The sequence below is a fragment of the Phoenix dactylifera genome, unplaced genomic scaffold (genome assembly GCF_009389715.1).
Source record: "Phoenix dactylifera cultivar Barhee BC4 unplaced genomic scaffold, palm_55x_up_171113_PBpolish2nd_filt_p 000452F, whole genome shotgun sequence".
In the NCBI taxonomy this organism is placed as follows: Eukaryota; Viridiplantae; Streptophyta; class Magnoliopsida; order Arecales; family Arecaceae; genus Phoenix; species Phoenix dactylifera.
The window spans coordinates 3605-22500 of NW_024067883.1; the positions used below are offsets into that span (position 1 = coordinate 3605).

At 40.3% G+C, this 18896-nt stretch overlaps 1 protein-coding gene across 2 annotated transcripts in view; it reads left to right on the plus strand.

The window, feature by feature from the left end:
- Positions 1 to 14794: 14794 nt before the first annotated feature.
- The window catches only part of LOC103698342 (ABC transporter G family member 1-like), a 12558-nt gene continuing 8456 nt past the window's right edge, over positions 14795 to 18896 (plus strand). Inside the window, exons 1-4 of one of the 2 annotated variants that reach the window (XM_039118951.1) lie at positions 14795 to 15035; positions 15268 to 15337; positions 15506 to 15599; positions 15701 to 15818. The gene's annotated coding sequence lies outside the window, so the exon portion shown is untranslated. Of the gene's footprint in view, positions 15036 to 15267; positions 15338 to 15422; positions 15600 to 15697; positions 15819 to 18896 lie in introns of those variants that run through there. The other variant, XM_039118952.1, reaches the window with a different exon arrangement.

The window sequence follows — 18896 nt, forward strand, 5'->3', positions numbered from 1 at the left end:
TTTGGCGCACTATAGGATAAAAAAATAATTGCATCTCACGGGACATAGGAGGAAGAGTACTCTTGGAAGGAGTCCATCTTCTTCCCCGATTCCAACCTGCGGAGTGGTTTAGGACTCCATTTTCCATTCCTTAAGCACCAAATTTTGGCTATAAAAAGAGAAACCCCTTCCCTCCTCTGAAACATCCACCTTAAAGCCCTTGATTAGAGTTGGATTTTTGAGCTTTTCGTGGAGGATTTGCCGTCGTTTGGGCCATGAGATTTCGTCGGCAACAAGGTGAGGTTGCTAATCCTTCTTTCCTTCTGTTTTCGGTCTTCTAACTGTTATTGCCGCTTGATTTGAGGCGGCGAGATGCTGGAGGGGTGTGAACAGGGTCTCCCCTATTTTATTATTCTTCCTCTTTCTATCTCTTCACTCTTTTTCTCTCTGCCCTTCTATCTTTGTCTCCCTACATGTTTTAGTAGGCCAATGATGGGTCTAGGTACTTTGTGAATTCGCTACCCTTGGAGGGGTCTCAAACTAGCATTGGTCGACTAGAAGCTTCAAGCTGATATTGCAAACTAAAAAAAATCTTAGGATGGTTACAGAATGGCATTATGTGGCTCTAGGAGAGTTACGAGATGGCGTTATGCAGCCTTAGGAAGGTCCTTGGATCAAAATTATACAACTCTAGGAGAAGGTTCGGGCTAACCTTATTATGATCATCTACCATAATTTATGGGTGGTTATGACTATTCTAATAATGAGATCTAGCTCTGTAAGCAAGAAAGTGCTGAGCAGAATACTTTGCCCTTGAGTTCATAAATCGAGGAGTAGATCAGTGTTTGCTATATTTGAGTCTATCATTGGTGGAGATAAGAATATCTTAAACACAATAATCTATATGATTATGAAAAATTTGTAAGTAGATGTATTATATATTCATGATTGAAATAAATAATTCATGTTGTCATTTATATGATTGCGAGTATTCTACATATGTTGGTATGTGTATTATGTGCTGATGATTTGATAAGGTGATTTTACTTCGTCTACCTTGCATAAAACCTATTAACTAGTGATTTGTTATAGAAATCATGTAGAGTGTACATAAATTAAGGAAAATCATGATATTGACGTAATTATAAGATGGGGTATGGGAGGCATCTGGACTAGTTGGTCATGGAAAAAAATGTGGTGTATGTGATGGATCAGTTTTGGACTGAGGTGCAGCATTATGTTGGCCTATCATGAGCTGGAGCGTGGTTGTAACTAGTCCAATACCGAAAAATCAATTCCAAATAATGAATTGTAGGTTAATCATAGTTGAGACATAATTAAATTGAATTTTATATAATTGTAAGAGTAGAAAAAAGGAAGGGCATTTGTATTAGCCAGCTATGTGTGAAACATGGTATGTCAATTGTGGGTTTAAGTTGTGATATTATGATTGTCGGCCATGGGCTGAAGCATGGTATGTGTTTGGCTTGGCATAAGTTGGAGCTTAGCTGGATTAGTCCAATGCCGGAATCAAATCAAGATGATAAATTATGCTTAACTATAAGTAAATTGAATTTTTCATAACTATGAAATCGGAAACAAGAGGAGTAACTAGACTATCTGACCAGTGTGAAACATGATATATGTGATATCAGCTGCGGTTGAGATGCAATATTATGGTTATTGGCCATGGCAGGAAATGTAGTATGTGTTTTGGCCTATCACAGGCTAGAGCATGGGCAGGACTAGTCTAGTGCCCGGAATAATAATGTTGTCAGGATATGAGTTGTGTTAATCGGTTAATGATAAGTAATTCTATTGAATTGATGTTGAATAGAGTTGCTGATTTGGTGATATGTGATATGTATCTCGAGACTTCTATTTATGGTGATATATGTAATGAAGTTCCTATATGATTAAACTTGAAATATATGATGGCACGTGTTGCCCAGATAGACAACCCAAGAGGGGGGTGAATTGGGTTTTAAAATAATTATTGGAATTAAAAGGTTTGTGAATAACTAATTAATACTTTTTGTAAGTGGATTAATTAGATGCTATGTGCAGTGAATGAAATGAAAGTAAGAGACAACAAAGCAATCACAAACACAAGGAAATTTATAGTGGTTCGGAGCTAACCCTCGCTCCTACGTCCACTCCCCAAGCCTCACTTGGGAATTCACTATAACCCCATGGATTACAGCCGGTTGTTTTATAAGCTCACAACCTAACTTGTTGTTTTACGAGATCACAACGAACTCGGTCGGTTTTCCCAGGCTCACCGACTAGAACCATCCGATTGTTTTTCCGGGATCACAATCAAACCCTTACACCGTTGGTTTCAACCTAGGCTCACCAACAAACCTTTACACCCTTGATTCAATCCCCTGATTGAATCAAGTAAGGAACAAATGGTTTGAACAAAAGCTAACAGAAAAATAAAGCTTCTTAACAAGCAGATATTCAGTGATATAAACAAGAGAGAAGTTAAGAGCCCTCAAACAAATTTATGAAGATGTAGAGGAGGGCTTCTCGAACTCGGGGTCTCCTTTTGAGTGTCTCGAAGACTTGATGACTGAAGGAGACTTCTTTAATGCTGGAAAGAGTTGGTTGGATGGAGTTTAATGCCCCTCTTCCTTCTTTTCCTTTGAAATCCTTTGGTAGGTGAAGATTCTTTGTTTTCTTTTGAATGGAATGTCACTTCTCTACCTTGCTACAGTTCTCTATGGCTATTTAAGCCATTCCCCACGGAAACTAGCCGTTAGACACAATCTCCTAGCCGTTCTGCACATTCTGTACATCCTGACAATATTTCCGTTGGGATCGGAGTCGACTCAGCTGCTGCAGGAGTCGACTCGGCTACTGCAGGAGTCGACTCGTGCTTTTTTGGAGATGGCTCGGCAACTGTTCCGGATTTGAATTAAAGTGCTGTCTCGACTGGGAGTCGACTCGACTTAACCCAGAGTCGACTCCCCAAAGTCTGGAGCTGACCTGGCACTTTTGGAGTCGACTCATTCCAAGGAATCCATAGATGTATTCTTCAACTTTGCTCACTTGAGTCGACTCGAAAATTCTGGGAGTCGACTCGGCGCTTAGAGTCCGAACTCCCGATCTTCTGTCTTTTGACTCGTGCCGTCCTGGAGTCGACTCGAACTGTTTCGGAGTCGACTCGGCTCTCAGTATCCGAAAAATAGTCTTCTGTCTTTTTGGGGTAGCGCAGTCTTGGTACTCGAACTGTCTTGGAGTCGACTCGCCTCTCAGAGACGAAAATATTGTCTTCTGTCTTTTTGGGGTCGCGCTGTCTTGGAGTCGACTCGGACTTTGCGGGAGTCGACTCGGCTCTTAGTGTCCGAAAGTTGCTCTCTGACTTTTGCCTTGTATCACACTGGGAGTCGACTCTCGCTTCCTTTGGAGTCGACCTGCCAACCATCGGAGTCGACTCGAGTTCCTCAGGAGTCGACTCGGCTCTCAGGGTCCAAAATAACTTCTCTGTCTTTCTGTCTGTAACTCCCTGGAGTCGACTCGTACTACCCTGGAGTCGACTCGGCAGTATCGGAATCGACTCGCGTTCTTCAGGAGTCGACTCGTTGACAGGTTTTGAATTGGATCTTTCTGTTCGTCTGTCTGTTCTCAGTCGGAGTCGACTTGTAATGTACAGGAGTCGACTCGAGCCTGTGCCAGTGCTTCTGATACGCTTGGAGTCGACTCGTAATCTTCCGAAGTCGACTCGAGTCTCAGACTTTGGTTCAAATTAACTTCTTAACTTATCCAAAATGTCTTGAACCAAATCTAGAGACACTTAACCATAAATTTACAAGAATTTCACTGAAACACTAGATTGAATTCATTAGTAAACATAAGATATACTCAAATGCTTTGAGCTCATCAAAATCAAATAGGGTTATAATCAATCACTCCACAATCTCTCCCTTTTTGATGATGACAAAATATTGAGTATATGTAAAGTGAATTGCTCAACAAACAAGGAGATTTATAGTAAAATTTTAAAATGAATTCAAGTGTCTAGTTATTTTAATTTATCCAAAACTGAAAGGTGTGAAACAGTAAATTTTAAAGTTAAAGCTCCCCCTTTCATTTGGAATTATATAAGCCTTCATGTCATGCAATCAATTGTTTGGCTTATATATTTAATGAGTTTGCTTTCTTAAAAATTCAGATTCTCCCCCTCAACACATGCATTCAACTTTGTTTTGATTCTCTGAAATTTTTTTTAGTGTATTGAAGCTTTTGAACTTAAATTTTCGATTTTTAGAGGAAAAATCTGCCAATTTGTTCTTGAGTATGATTCAACTAATCTCCGAATATTCCTTGAATAGATTCTGAAGATTACTCCATTAGGAGCCCCAACAGAGAGATAATGAGCCTCGAGGTATCGAATCCACTAAGAGCAAATTATTGTGTGTTTTAAAAGTTTGCTTTTTATTGATTTTCATTGATTCCCTTTACATGTCTATTCAATATATTTTCTCCCCCTTTTTGTCATCATAGCAAAAAGGAAGAAAGCACATCACACAAGCAATTAGAGATTAAATTTGCACAGTATTGAAGAAAATTGTCTACTCATTGTATTGATTGTATATGTAGGTACACTTGTAGATACAAAGAGTAAGGCAGTAAGTACATGTCAAAATGAAAAAGCAAGCTAGGGCTTCTTTGAGGAGGATGTGGCTCCCTTGCTCAGTCTTGAGTGTTCCATAAGTAGACTGACCCCATCTGTGACGTTCCCTAGCTGCGTGATGATCTCCGAGGTGGCCCTACTGTGGATCGAGGAGAGCTCAGTCAGACTCTCCTGAAGGGTATCCAACTTGGAGATCAATACATTCGCCAAACGCTCGGCCCCCTGACTCTGGCTGCCCAAGTCGTGTCGGATGTCATCTCGCATCTTTCTTGTGTTGCTTGTGACATCACTCATATTTGAGAACTGGGCTTGTATAAGGCTTCTGACATTGTAAATCTCTTCCCTCAGATGAGCCGTCATCTCGGTCATGGCTGACATTGAGGGAACCAATGCAGAAGAGGGGGCAGTGGCTGGACCTCGGAGCTCCCTCAGTAGGTCGTCCCAAAGATCCCGCACGATCTCCTGCCGCAGCTCCCGAAGCTGCTCAGGAGAGATTCGGACCTCTAGTGGCTGAGTAGGAGGTGCTGAAGAGGAGGGTCCGGCTGAAGTGGATGGTGCTGAGGTGGAGGGATAGGTGGGAAAGTCAGAATCATGATCAGGGCTGGGGGAGTGTCGAGTAGTAGGTGTGGAAGAGGATGATTTCCTGACCCAGACTCCCTCAACCTTATCAAATCCCATCCTGTGAAGGGTTCCCTCACCCATGCGATCTGTGTATCGCAGTGCGCGAGAGTGTTCCCCCTCAGTAATGGGGACCTCGGACTCCCTAAAAATTAGGGTATACAACATCCCATATGGAAGGGTGAGCCTAGGTTTGTCTAGTGGCTCACATAGGTATTTGTAGATCAGCTTAGGAAAGTTAATTGGGGTATCTTGGAGAATATAGTACATTAGGGCTAGGTCCCTCTCGAATACAAAGTCAAAGCGGCCGGTCTTGAGAAAGAGGGTCCTAGATATAATACTCAGGAGGAGCCGCATTTCAACTGAAAGCTAACTAGCGGACACCTCATCTAGTGGGGACTGGGGTGGACTCCCTAATATGGCCGTAAGGGCCTCAGTCCTATCGGCCGGGTGAGTGGGAAACACCCCTACTTGGGGAAGATGAAGGATTTGGGCAATAAAATCCTCTGAAATAAATAAAGGGACACCCGCTACGGTTCTCTGTATCCCACCATGAACCCTGGCTACTGTCCCGTAAAACTCCCTAACTAGCCCCGGGTATGTAGGGAGATCTAGGGAGCAAAACATCTCTAACCCTTGGGCCCTTAACCTATCCCCTATTGTGAAGCCTTTCCGGGAGAGATAGTCGAAGTTGACAAACCTCCCGGTGGAGACCGCCTTCCCGGCGCACGGACGCGAGGGAACCGGCCTCGGCGGGGAAGGAACCGGAGGTTGTGGCCTCACGGGTTCATTCCGAGCCTTTGACCGTCGCTCGGTGCCGCTCGCAGGTTGGGGCCTCTTTCGGCTCGGGACAACTACTTTCCGAGGCATCCTAGACCTAGAGAGGGGGAAAGGATACGAGGAATCGGAAGAAACTCGACGGAAAAGCCCTAGACACGGTCGGAGACGAGGTCGGAGACGACTCTAGGGTTTTTTGAACAGTGGAGGCGGTGAATAAAAGTGTCGGTTGAACGCTTCGATTAGGGTTAAAACACCGGATTTCCGATCTCGAGTCGACTCCAGTAAGTTGCGAGTTGACTCGACCTCGAGTCGACTCCAAAATATGCGCGAGTCGACTCCCCCTATGCTACCATCGACCTCGAGTCGATTCCTATCTATGTGCGAGTCGACTCCTCCATGAGCCGACTCTAAAATGTATCCGAGTCGACTCGAACTCTGGCACGCACCCAAAAATCATGTTATTTTCGTGCCAAACAAGGGATAATCACTAAGTTTATGATCTGATTTGACAATCATAGATGAGAAACTCTATATTTAACACAAGCTAATCATCAAAAACAATGAACTAGAAGAGAACATCACTAGGATGGATCAATCACTCCTAATCCTCTCCTAAGCACACAAAATCGCTCTTCACTCAAGGGTTTTGTGAAGATGTCAGCTAGTTGACCATCAGTGCAAATAAATTGAAGTGTAACATCACCATTCAGTACATGATCTCTTATGAAGTGATGTCTTATTTCAATGTGTTTGGTTCTTGAGTGCTGAATTGGATTCTTAGTTAAGTTAATAGCACTAGTATCGTCACAATTAATGGAAATTTTATCTTGTTTAATTCCATAATCTTCAAGTTGTTGTTTGATCCACATGATTTGAGCACAACAACTTCCGACAGCAACATATTCGGCTTCAGCAGTAGATAATGCAACCGAGTTTTGTTTCTTGCTAAACCATGACATTAGATTTTCTCCTAAGAATTGACATGACCCGCTGGTGCTTTTTCTATCAAGTTTACAACCAGCAAAATCTGAATCTGTATACCCTATTAAGTTCAGGCTAGATTCTTTAGAATACCATAAACCTATATTTTTTGTTCCTATTAGGTATTTAAAGATTCTCTTAACTGCAATTAAATGTGATTTCTTAGGATTAGATTGATATCTAGCACACATGCATATACTAAACATGATATCAGGTCTACTTGCAGTGAGATATAATAAAGATCCTATCATACCTCTATACATCCTTTGATCTACTGATTTACCTGATTCATCTTGGTCTAGTTTGCATGATGAGCTCATGGGTGTGCTGATTGACTTGTTTCCTTCCATATCAAACTTCTTAAGCATCTCCTTAATGTATTTAGCTTGATTGATAAAGATCCCTTCTTCAGATTATTTGATTTAGAGCCCGAGGAAATAGTTCAGCTCTCCCATCATGCTCATTTCAAATTCACTCTGCATCAAGTCAGCAAATTCTTCGCAGAGGCGATTGTTAGTAGCACCGAAAATAATATCATCAACATAAATCTGCACTACTAACATTTCTTTGTTTTTCTTCTTTAAAAACAGTGTTGTATCTACATTTTCCCTAGAGAACTCATGATCTAGTAGAAATTTGCTAAGTCTTTCATACCATGCTCTAGGTGCTTGTTTCAAACTATAAAGTGCTTTGTTTAATTTATACACATGATTGGGGTATTGATGATTTTCAAAACCAGGAGGTTGTTCTACATACACCTCCTCATTAATGTACCCATTCAAAAATGCACTTTTTACATTCATTTGAAATAATTTGAAATCTTTAGAGCATGCAAATGCTAGTAACAATCTAATTGCCTCAAGTCTAGCTATAGGAGCAAAGATTTCATCAAAGTCTATACCTTCTTCTTGATTATAGCCCTTTGCTACTAGTCTAGCCTTGTTCCTTATTACAATTCCATTTTCATCAAGTTTATTTTTATATATCCATTTGGTACCTATTATTGAATATTCAGAGTGTCGTTCAACAAGGTTCCATACCTTGTTTCTAGTAAATTGGTTTAGTTCTTCTTGCATTGCATTTATCCAATTTACATCCTTTTCAGCTTCTTCTATGTGTTTAGGTTCAAAATGTGAGACAAAAGCTAGATGATTATTCAAGTTTCTAAGAGATGCTCTAGTCCTAACAGGTTGAGATGGATCATCTAAAATTAATTCCTTAGGATGCCCATGAGCATACCTCCAAGCCTTAGTCAGCCCATGATCCATAATTGCCTCTTGGCTTGATGATGCATTTCCAATTAGTTTTTGTTCATCTTCTTGTAATGTCATCTCATCAATCTTTTCTTCAAGAATTTCAGCATCATCATCAAGATCAACTCTCTTGCTAGAAGAAATATCACTAGTATCATCAAAAACAACATGTATAGACTCTTCAATAACAAGGGTTCTTCTATTAAAAACACTATAGGCTTTACTTGTTGTAGAATATCCCAAAAATATACCCTCATCAGATTTAGAATCAAATTTACCTAGGTTATCCTTCCCATTATTATGAACGAAACACCTACATCCAAAAACATGAAAATAGTTTACTTTGGGCTTTCTATTTTTCTAAAGTTCATAAGGTGTTTTCTTTATAATAGGTCTCAATAAAACTCTATTTAATATATGACATGAGGTATTAATGGCTTCTCCCCAAAAATACTTAGGGAGGTTACTTTCACATAACATGGTCCTAGCCATTTCCTCTAAGGTTCTATTCTTTCTTTCCACAACTCCATTTTGTTGTGGTGTCCTAGGTGCAGAAAAATTATGAGTTATCCCCTTTATACCACAAAATTCATCAAATAGATGATTTTCAAATTTCGTTCCATGGTCACTTCTAATAGCTATGACTGAAGCATCTCTAGCATTAGTTACTTTCTTATGAAATTTCTTAAATACTGAAAATGCTTGATCTTTATGAGCTAAAAACATGACCCAAGTATATTTAGAAAAATCATCTACTATAACAAGACCATATTTGTTTCCACCTAGACTTGTGGTTCTAGTTGGTCCAAATAGATCCATGTGTAGTAGTTCTAGAGGTCTAGAGGTAGAGACATAATTTATGGATTTAAAGGAGTTCTTTGATTGTTTGCCATATTGACAAGCTTCACCGATTTTATTTTTCTCAAATTTTAGTTTTGGCAAACCTATCACGGAATCTCTTTTCACTAGTTTTGATATTGTATCCATACTTGCATGACCTAACTTACGGTGCCATAACCAACTTGCATCATTATCCTTAGTTTTATTAACAACTAAACAGGGGTTATGTTTGGCAAGATCCTCAAGGTCTACTACATACACATTACCACGTCTTATTCCTTTAAAAACTAAACTGTTGTCAATTGAGTTGGTTATGATGCATAAAGATGGTTTGAACAAGACATCAAAACCTCTATCACACAACTGACTAATGCTAAGTAGGTTATGCTTAAGACTATCAACATATCGAACATTATCAATAAAGGTTGAAGGGGTGATTTGTACTTTACCTATACCAATGATGTGACCTTGATTATTGTCTCCAAATGTTACAGCACCTCCCTTCTTAAGCTCAAGGGTGAAGAATTGGTCTTTGTCACCCATCATGTGTCTTGAGCAGCCACTATCCAAGTACCAACAGTTTTTGTCGACCTTGGCTGCAAGACACTCCTACACAAGCAAATCATACAATTTTAGGTACCCAAGTTTTTTTGGGTCCTTCATGGTTAGTAATGTTGGTTCCTTTTGGAACCCAAACCTTTTTTATTTTTTTTTTAGTTTTTTCTTTTCTATAATCACACACATTAGCTTTATGTCCTGTTGTTCCACAGCAAAAACAGGTTATTTTCTTAGTTTTGCTTTCTTCTGCTTTTACAAAGAAATTACTAAGGAGCTTTTGCTTATTTTTAGGTTTATACCCTAAACCAGCTCTATTGAACACAGCTCGTTGACTATTAAGTATCATTTCCAATTTTTCAGAGCTATATGTAAACTTTTCTACAAAAGGTTTGTACTTTTCAAGTTCTAGTGCCAACTTTTGTTTTTCTGTTTTTAGTGCATTTAAGTCTTTTGTGAAATTATCTCTAAAAGTTTGTTTATCCTTTTTAAATTCAGAAATTTTCTTGGTTAGTTTTTCGTTATCTTTAGTTAAGGTATTAGTTTTTTGAATTAACATTTGCTTGCTTGTTTTAAGTTCTAAATTTTCTTTAGTGATAAAATCCTTATCCTTAACTAATTTATCATATTTATGGAGGTGAGATTGATTGGTTAGTTTTAGCTCTTTATTCTTAAGGCTTATTGACTTATATTCATCCATTAATTCATTAAACGCATCATATAATTCATCAAAGGTAAAATCTAAATGTGTTTCAGATATTACCTCATTTTCGTTTGCCATAAAACATAGGTTGGCCTTTTCTTCTTGTTCCTCATTCGATGATGATGATGATGTATCGGAGTCCGATAGGGTGGAGACGAGGACCTTCTTTTTCTTGTACTTGCTGGCCTTCTTGAGCAAAGGACATTCTGCTCGGAAGTGTCCCGGCTTCTTACATTCGTAGCATCCGATTCCCTCACTTTTCCTTTTCTTACCTTTATCCTTGTGATAGGAACTTGAGGGGCCTCTCCTTTGATGAAAGGACTTCTTCCGGTTGATGAATCTACGAAATTTTCTTACAAGAAAAGCCTCATCATCCTCACCCTCATTGTCTTCCTCTTCACTGCTGCTGCTGCAAGATAAATCTTTGTTAGTAGAAACAGATTTGAGGGCTATTACCTTTTTCTTGTGAGAGGACTCTTCTTCAATGTATTGTTTCATTGTTAGCTCATGCGTCATGAGGGATCCAAGTAGCTCCTCGAGTGGCAGCTTGTTTAAGTCCTTGGCTTCTTGGATTGCCGTTACCTTGGCTTCCTATGACCTTGGCAAACAACGAAGAATCTTTCTGACAAGGTCACTGTTAGTATAATTTTTGCCAAGGCTTTTTAGGCCATTGACAATGTCAGTAAATCTAGTAAACATGCAAGTGATTGTTTCATTGGAATCCATCTTAAATAATTCATACTTATGAACTAATATATTTATTTTAGACTCTTTTACTTGATTTGTGCCCTCGTGGGTCACTTCAAGTCTATCCCAAATCTCTTTTGCAGAATTGCAAGTAGAGACTCTATTGAATTCATTTCTATCTAAAGCACAATAAAGCACATTCATTGCTTTGGCATTTAGTTGTGCTTTCCTTATATCATTGTCATCCCAATCCTTTTCAAGTTTGGGTATAGTAACACCCTCTACAAAAATTGATGGGATGTATGGTCCATTAAGTATGGTGGTCCATATCTCATAGTCTTGTGCTTGGATAAATATTCTCATCCTAGCCTTCCAATATGAGTAGTCGGATCCATTAAAGAATGGAGGTCTATGGGTGGACTGGCCCTCAATATGAGAAGATCCAAATGGGGTTGTCATTTTGATCTTTTACTCTTTTGGTAAAAGAGTTCCGGCTCTGATACCACTTGTTGCCCAGATAGACAACCCAAGAGGGGGGGTAAATTGGGTTTTAAAATAATTATTGCAATTAAAAGGTTTGTGAATAACTAATTAATACTTTTTGTAAGTGGATTAATTAGATGCTATGTGCAGTGAATGAAATGAAAGTAAGAGGCAACAAAGCAATCACAAACGCAAGAAAATTTATAGTGGTTCGGAGCTAACCCTCGCTCCTACGTCCACTCCCCAAGCCTCACTTGGGAATTCACTATAACCCCTTGGATTACAGCCGGTTGTTTTACAAGCTCACAACCTAACTTGTTGTTTTACGAGATCACAACGAACTCGGTCGGTTTTTTCAGGCTCACCGACTAGAACCATCCGATTGTTTTTCCGGGATCACAATCAAACCCTTACACCGTTGGTTTCAACCTAGGCTCACCAACAAACTTTTACACCCTTGATTCAATCCCCTGATTGAATCAAGTAAGGAACAAATGGTTTGAACAAAAGCTAACAGAAAAATAAAGCTTCTTAACAAGCAGATATTCAGTGATATAAACAAGAGAGAAGTTAAGAGCCCTCAAACAAATTTATGAAGATGTAGAGGAGGGCTTCTCGAACTCGGGGTCTCCTCTTGAGTGTCTCGAAGACTTGATGACTGAAGGAGACTTCTTTAATGCTGGGAAGAGTTGGTTGGATGGAGTTTAATGCCCCTCTTCCTTCTTTTCCTTTGAAATCCTTTGGTAGGTGAAGATTCTTTGTTTTTTTTGAATGGAATGTCACTTCTCTACCTTGCTACAGTTCTCTGTGGCTATTTAAGCCATTCTCCACGGAAACTAGCCGTTAGACACAATCTTCTAGCCGTTCTGCACATTCTGCACATCCTGACAATGTTTCCGTTGGGATCGGAGTCGACTCGCGCGATCTGGAGTTGACTCGGCTGCTGCAGGAGTCGACTCGTGCTTTTCTCGAGACGGCTCGGCAACTGTTCCAGATTTGAATTAAAGTGCTGTCTCGACTGGGAGTCGACTCGACTTAACCCAGAGTCGACTCCCCAAAGTCTGGAGCTGACCTGGCACTTTTGGAGTCGACTCATTCCAAGAAATCCATAGATGTATTCTTCAACTTTGCTCACTTGAGTCGACTCGGAAATTCTGGGAGTCGACTCGGCGCTCAGAGTCCGAACTCCCGATCTTCTGTCTTTTGACTCGTGCCGTCCTGGAGTCGACTCAAACTGTTTCGGAGTCGACTCGGCTCTCAGTATCCGAAAAACAGTCTTCTGTCTTTTTGGGGTAGCGCTGTCTTGGAGTCGACTCGAACTATCTTGGAGTCGACTCGCCTCTCAGAGACGAAAATACTGTCTTCTGTCTTTTTGGGGTCGTGCTGTCTTGGAGTCGACTCGGACTTTGTGGGAGTCGACTCGGCTCTCAGTGTCCGAAAGTTGCTCTCTGACTTTTGCCTTGTATCACACTGGGAGTCGACTCTCGCTTCCTTTGGAGTCGACCTGCCAACCATCGGAGTCGACTCGAGTTCCTCAGGAGTCGACTCGGCTCTCAGGGTCCAAAATAACTTCTCTGTCTTTCTGTCTGTAACTCCCTAGAGTCGACTCGTACTATCTTGGAGTCGACTCGGCAGTATCGGAGTCGACTCGCGTTCTTCAGGAGTCGACTCGTTGACAGGTTTTGAGTTGGATCTTTTTGTTCGTCTGTCTGTTCTCAGTCGGAGTCGACTCGTAATGTACAGGAGTCGACTCGAGCCTGTGCCAGTGCTTCTGATACGCTTGGAGTCGACTCGTAATCTCTCGGAGTCGACTCGAGTCTCAGACTTTGGTTCAAATTGACTTCTTAACTTATCCAAAATGTCTTGAACCAAATCTAGAGACACTTAACCATAAATTTACAAAAATTTCACTGAAACACTAGATTGAATTCATTAGTAAACATAAGATATACTCAAATGCTTTGAGCTCATCAAAATCAAATAGGGTTATAATCAATCACTCCACAGCATGGTTATAACCATTATAGCATTATACTAATTTTTATCTGCTTTGTATTTGCTAAAAAATGTTCTCCATATTCAAGCTGGTGTATGTGCATGGAGAATTTATTGGGCCGAAAAGCTAATATATGTCCATCTGTTGCATTTTTTTTCCAAAATCACAAGATGTTTATTTTGAATGGATTGCACGTGGAGTTCGAGTATCAGAGTTATTAGTTAGTTTTTTCAAATATCGATGAACATTTAAAAATTTCATGAATTGAACAAGTTAGTTATTTGATTATAATGGATTTATTTAGTTAGATTAATTGGCTATTAATTATTGATTAAATTTTTAGAATTATTTGAAATTTGTTTATTTTAGGCTTTGCATGATCTCTAGAGTATTATTCTAGAGTTGATGTGACCGTGTTATGTGGTTGACCCAGATGCAGGGCCGGCCTAACCCATAGGCCACTGAGGTAGTTGTTTAGGACCCCAGTCCAAAAAAAGGCCCACCACAATCTGTAGAGCTACAATGAAAGCTACGCCACTACGGGTTACTTCCTTCACAGCTTCGCTACTTCGCTGTGGCCTGGGGCCTGTGGGAAATTGCTTCAGCCTTCAAGATGACAAGATGTGGGAAAGAAGTCCCAATTCCATTGCAGCCAGGTCTCCAGGAACAGCCGAAAGAACTTTGACGGCAGTGTGGTGGATGGGAGGTCTGAAGGTGTTGGATTTGTGATTAGAGACCACTGCGATAGATTGGTCGCAGCAGGGGGTCGCTGCATGCCAGGACTCACCGTAGTTGGGGCAGAGTTTCGGGCAGCCTGAAAGGGTATATCATATGCGAAGCGGGTGCTCGGTGCCGAGCGGATGTACATCGAGGAGGACTCATGTATGGTGATTGATTGGATACGGGGTGCGGACAGGTATGAAGATGGTCATCCATTTATTCATGAGACTCGCAGGCTGATTACGGAGCTGGATAAGTATTAGGCAGCACAGAGGCGAGCAGGATAGCAGACTGGGTCGCCTCCTATGTTGTGCGGCATTTCGGAGAATTTCTATAGATATCCACAGTAGAGCTTTCTCTCTTTTTGTACTTTTTATTTTTTTTCTAATCTGGCAGAATATACCCAGCTTAGAGCTGTATGGATTGTTGTTTTTACCATTAAAAAAAAAAAAATTTCTTCCTTTGGGTAAGGCTGGCATAACCTATGGCTATCGGTCCTATTCGGCTATTCCTTGTCCTTGCCACCTTGGTCCCAAATCCCATCACAGTAGCACTGTTCTTCCTTCGCAGGCAGCAGCTGCTCCCAAAGCGGCAAACAGGCACTTCCCGTGACCCCGTCTTCCCCATTGCTTCTCTTCTCGGCATTCTCGCTCAGCCGGCGGCAGACTACCCCTGAACCCTTGGTACTGCCCTTTCACCTCCTGCCGCTCGCTCCAAATCTCTTTTCCCAGCGCCGAACTGGCGACGCCGAGAGAGGAGGAACCCCCATCCACCCTCTTTGGAATCCGTCGAGGCAAGATGGTATTTTTCTTCTATTATCTCTTCCGCTTTCTTCTCTTTTGCATCATTCGTTCTTTTCTAGGTTTTAGGGATTTATTTCTCTCTCATTTTGACGGTTACTTTGAGGGATTTAATTCCTATGTTGCGTGCGTACCATCTCTGATCCCATGGATTTCTTGGGGTTTTTGCTACCGATATCTGCTCTCTTCTTCTTGTTCTTCATGTGTTTTCAATTCCTTCATGTGTGTTGTAGGCGTTTCCGAACCAACAGACGGTGGATTACCCTAGCTTCAAGCTCGTGATCGTTAGGGACGGCGGGACAGGTGACCCTTTCTTTATTTCTTTACTCTTTCCTTTTCTCTTTCTTTCTTTCCTTTTTTTTGTTTTTTATAATTTTCTTTCTTCTTCCTACACTGATCCATAGTTTTAGGCGATTAAGTTCTTTCTTGCCTTCTTGATCCATATTTTTTGGTTGATTGATCGGACGAAAGAGAACTGATTTTTAAGAAGTTCTGTGATCTGCTGCGGGGAAGACTACCTTCGTCAAGAGACATCTCATGGGGGAATTTGAGAAGAAATATGAACGTAGGTGTCTGATGTACCAAGAAATATATGTTCTCTTTTTTTAATATTGATTACTTTCCTTTTATTTAAAAAAATGATCGAGTTCTTGGCTTCTTTAGCAGCTACCATTGGTGTCGAAGTCCATCCCTTGGATTGCCACACCAACTGTGGAAGGGTCCAGTTCTACTGCTGGGATACTGCAGGACAGGAGAAGTTTGGTGGGCTTAGGGATGGATATTAGTGAGTCATCGCTTCTGATCTTTTTCTGCTCTTTCAATATTTTTATGTGCTTCTCTCTAGTTTTGCTCCATCCTGTTAGATTTTTTTTTTTAAAAAAAAATGACAATTCATATAACTCTAACACGAGTACATCATGTCAAGCCAGAAGAAAGTAAGGAGTACAATAAGGGCGGAAGCTCTACTGTGGACGTCCACAAGAACTCCCCGAAATGTCGTGCAATATAGAAGGCGACCTAATCTGCAGCCTTGTTCGCCTTCCGAAAAGCATGTACTACCTGGTGCTTGCCCATTTCCACCACCAGCCTGCGTGTCTCACGAATAACGGGATGAGTCTCTCTCGATATACATCCGCTCGGCACCGAGCATCCGCCTCGCATATGATATACCTTCCCAAGCTGCTCAAAGCTTTGCCTCAACTACGGTAAAACCTGTTGAATTAAATCAAATATTTTAAAAATTTGAAAACCAAATTGGTTAACGGCCAAGTGGCAAGTATTCGTGCACAAGCAAGGGAGCAAACATGGAAAATTCCTAAAGAAAACAAACCATGACAAGTGTCATGCATCCAGCGTAGGAGCAAATATGAAAAAATTTCCAAAGAAAGCAAACCATGACAAGTGTCATGCATCCAGCGCAAGAGCAAGCATGGAAAGGCCTATCGAAGAAGGAAGCATGAACGGCCAAGATGGAATAAGCCGAAGAATCAAATGAGCACAAAAAGACACATCATCAATCCGCGGGAAGGGAATCTTCTTCTTTTGACGTGCCTGAGCCTATATAAAGGGCTCTAGGGATCATTTCAAACTACAATCAAAATTTTCTCTTCTCCCTATTCCAAAAGTCTAGATAAAAAAGGTTCTAGGGATCATTGGGAAGAAAAGAAATAAAGAAAAATTTTCTTCTCCTCATAATTTTTCTAAGTTTTTTTTGAGGTATTTGCAAGCGTGAACGTGCTCTTCTTTCTTCCCTGGAGGTGCACTGACGGGGATGACGTGGTTCTGTATTGGGTCGTCGTATCTCTAGGAGATCTGTGCTAGCAGACCCCGCCTCTTTTTCTTTATTTTATTATTATATTGTCAAGTTTTGCTAGTTTATTCTTCTTATTTACTGTTTTTGAATATTAGAAATATTAAATTTATCAATTATATTTGTGCATCTAGGCTAACAAAACCTGAAATGCGACGACCCTCTGCTACGACCAGACTGCCGCGGTGGTCTTTGATCACAAATCCAACACCTCCTAACCGCCCATCTAACACCACACTACCATCAAAATTTATCTTGAGAAAAACAGAGGCTGGGGGCACCCAAGAAATAAAAACAAACCTGTTAGGGTTGGGTTTTTTTTTTTTTTTTTTTTTTTTTTTTTTTTTTTTTCGCGCGCGCGCGCTGTGAACATGAGCTTTATTAAGTTGATGGTTTTCGTGTGAGTGGGTTGTGTACTTTCACCTTGAGAGTCGTCTATGCATGCTTCATTCTGGTCTATATTGGGATTTTGGACAGAATTCATATCAATCAGGGCCGGCCCAACCCAACCCTTAAGAGTTATTTGATGTATATATTTCATTTTGTATAAAATCAGGAATAGGAGATTTTCTTATACTTTCAAATATCAATTAATAATCGAAACTAGCTTGCTGTTGGATATCTGCTTTGTTGATATGCATTGCTAGTGACCTTTTAAGTCTTAATATGTATCAGAATTTATTTTGCTGCTGCATTGCTATCATATTTACTTTTTCATCATTTTTTATATATATAAAAAATTTTTTAAAAGTTCACCTTAGGCTTTGAAATATATTAGGCCGCCCTGCTGAGACGACAGGTTTGGAACGTGAAACGTAGCGGCAAAATAGAGGCTTATGGTTTGCATAAGAGGTTAACGTTTGCACATGGCAACAAAATAGAGACTTGACTTCGTGCAAAATATTCCACATAAAAAACAAGATAAATGGCTTTTGTTCAACAAGCATCAAATTCACGCGGTGCAACAAAGTTTGGTATAGTTTGTTGCATTTGATGCAAGTGAAAGTGTGGCCAACAATAGCTTAGTCTTGCATTCAGCATGGCTTGAAATAAAACTCTCATTTTATCATTAAAAAAACAAAAAAACATTACGTATGTACTTGATGCGCATGGCAAGAAGGATCCAACAAGTGGCATTCAGTGCAAGGAAAGAGTATAGCTTTTCCATTTTATTTTTAGAGCTCTCTCCCTCTCTGTGGTGGAGTTAAACCCAACATCCAAGAAAGGTACATTTCACCAAAAAATGAAAAAATCTGAACAAGAACAAGCTAAGGAGATAAAGAATTAATCCAAAAGGTTGTAATAATTTCCTCTCACGGGACCTGCTAAGCAGTTGGAATTACCATTCGAGCTAAGTGCTTAGTGATCGAGAGAGTTGTTAATTCTCCAGTTATAAGGGACGCAAAGGGTGCCCAAAGTTAGCCCAAGTGTGCATGCAGCCTTGTGTATGCGAGACAATGGAAGAGACTCCAAGCATTAAACTAAACCAAACAAAAAAAATCAGTAAATCTCGATGCAAAAGAAGGAAAGTAAACCATAAGGATCGCAATTGGTTCCATCTTGGATTTCATTTTTTTCTTTCAATTAGCTATTGTTCTTTGCCATGGGCTGCTCATTTTAACCAAGCCAACTTGATTTTGTCCCAGCCTTACAGCCCATATGGTTGCACACAGAAGGTGAGTTTGTGGAATTGTATTCTTGCCTGTTCTTCCCTTTGGGTAAATTACCCCTGTTGCATTTTATCCAACTCCCACAGTACTTCTCTCAGTAACTTATCTTTTCAGAAAATACTAGACACTCGGTACAGATCCTACAAGAGTTGTGCTAGATAGTTTTATACGGAATAGTATACAATATTTTTTTGAGAAAACACCCAGGTATAGTCGTGTAAATGAGATATGAACCCGGGGCGTTGGTGTCAATCTCCAATGATATTTACCAATTAAACCAACTGGCACTCCCAAGATTATTATACAAAGCTCACTATTTTGAATATATTAATTGTTAGCAAGATATAAAGATGCCATATCTACATCATCTCAAAAAACACCA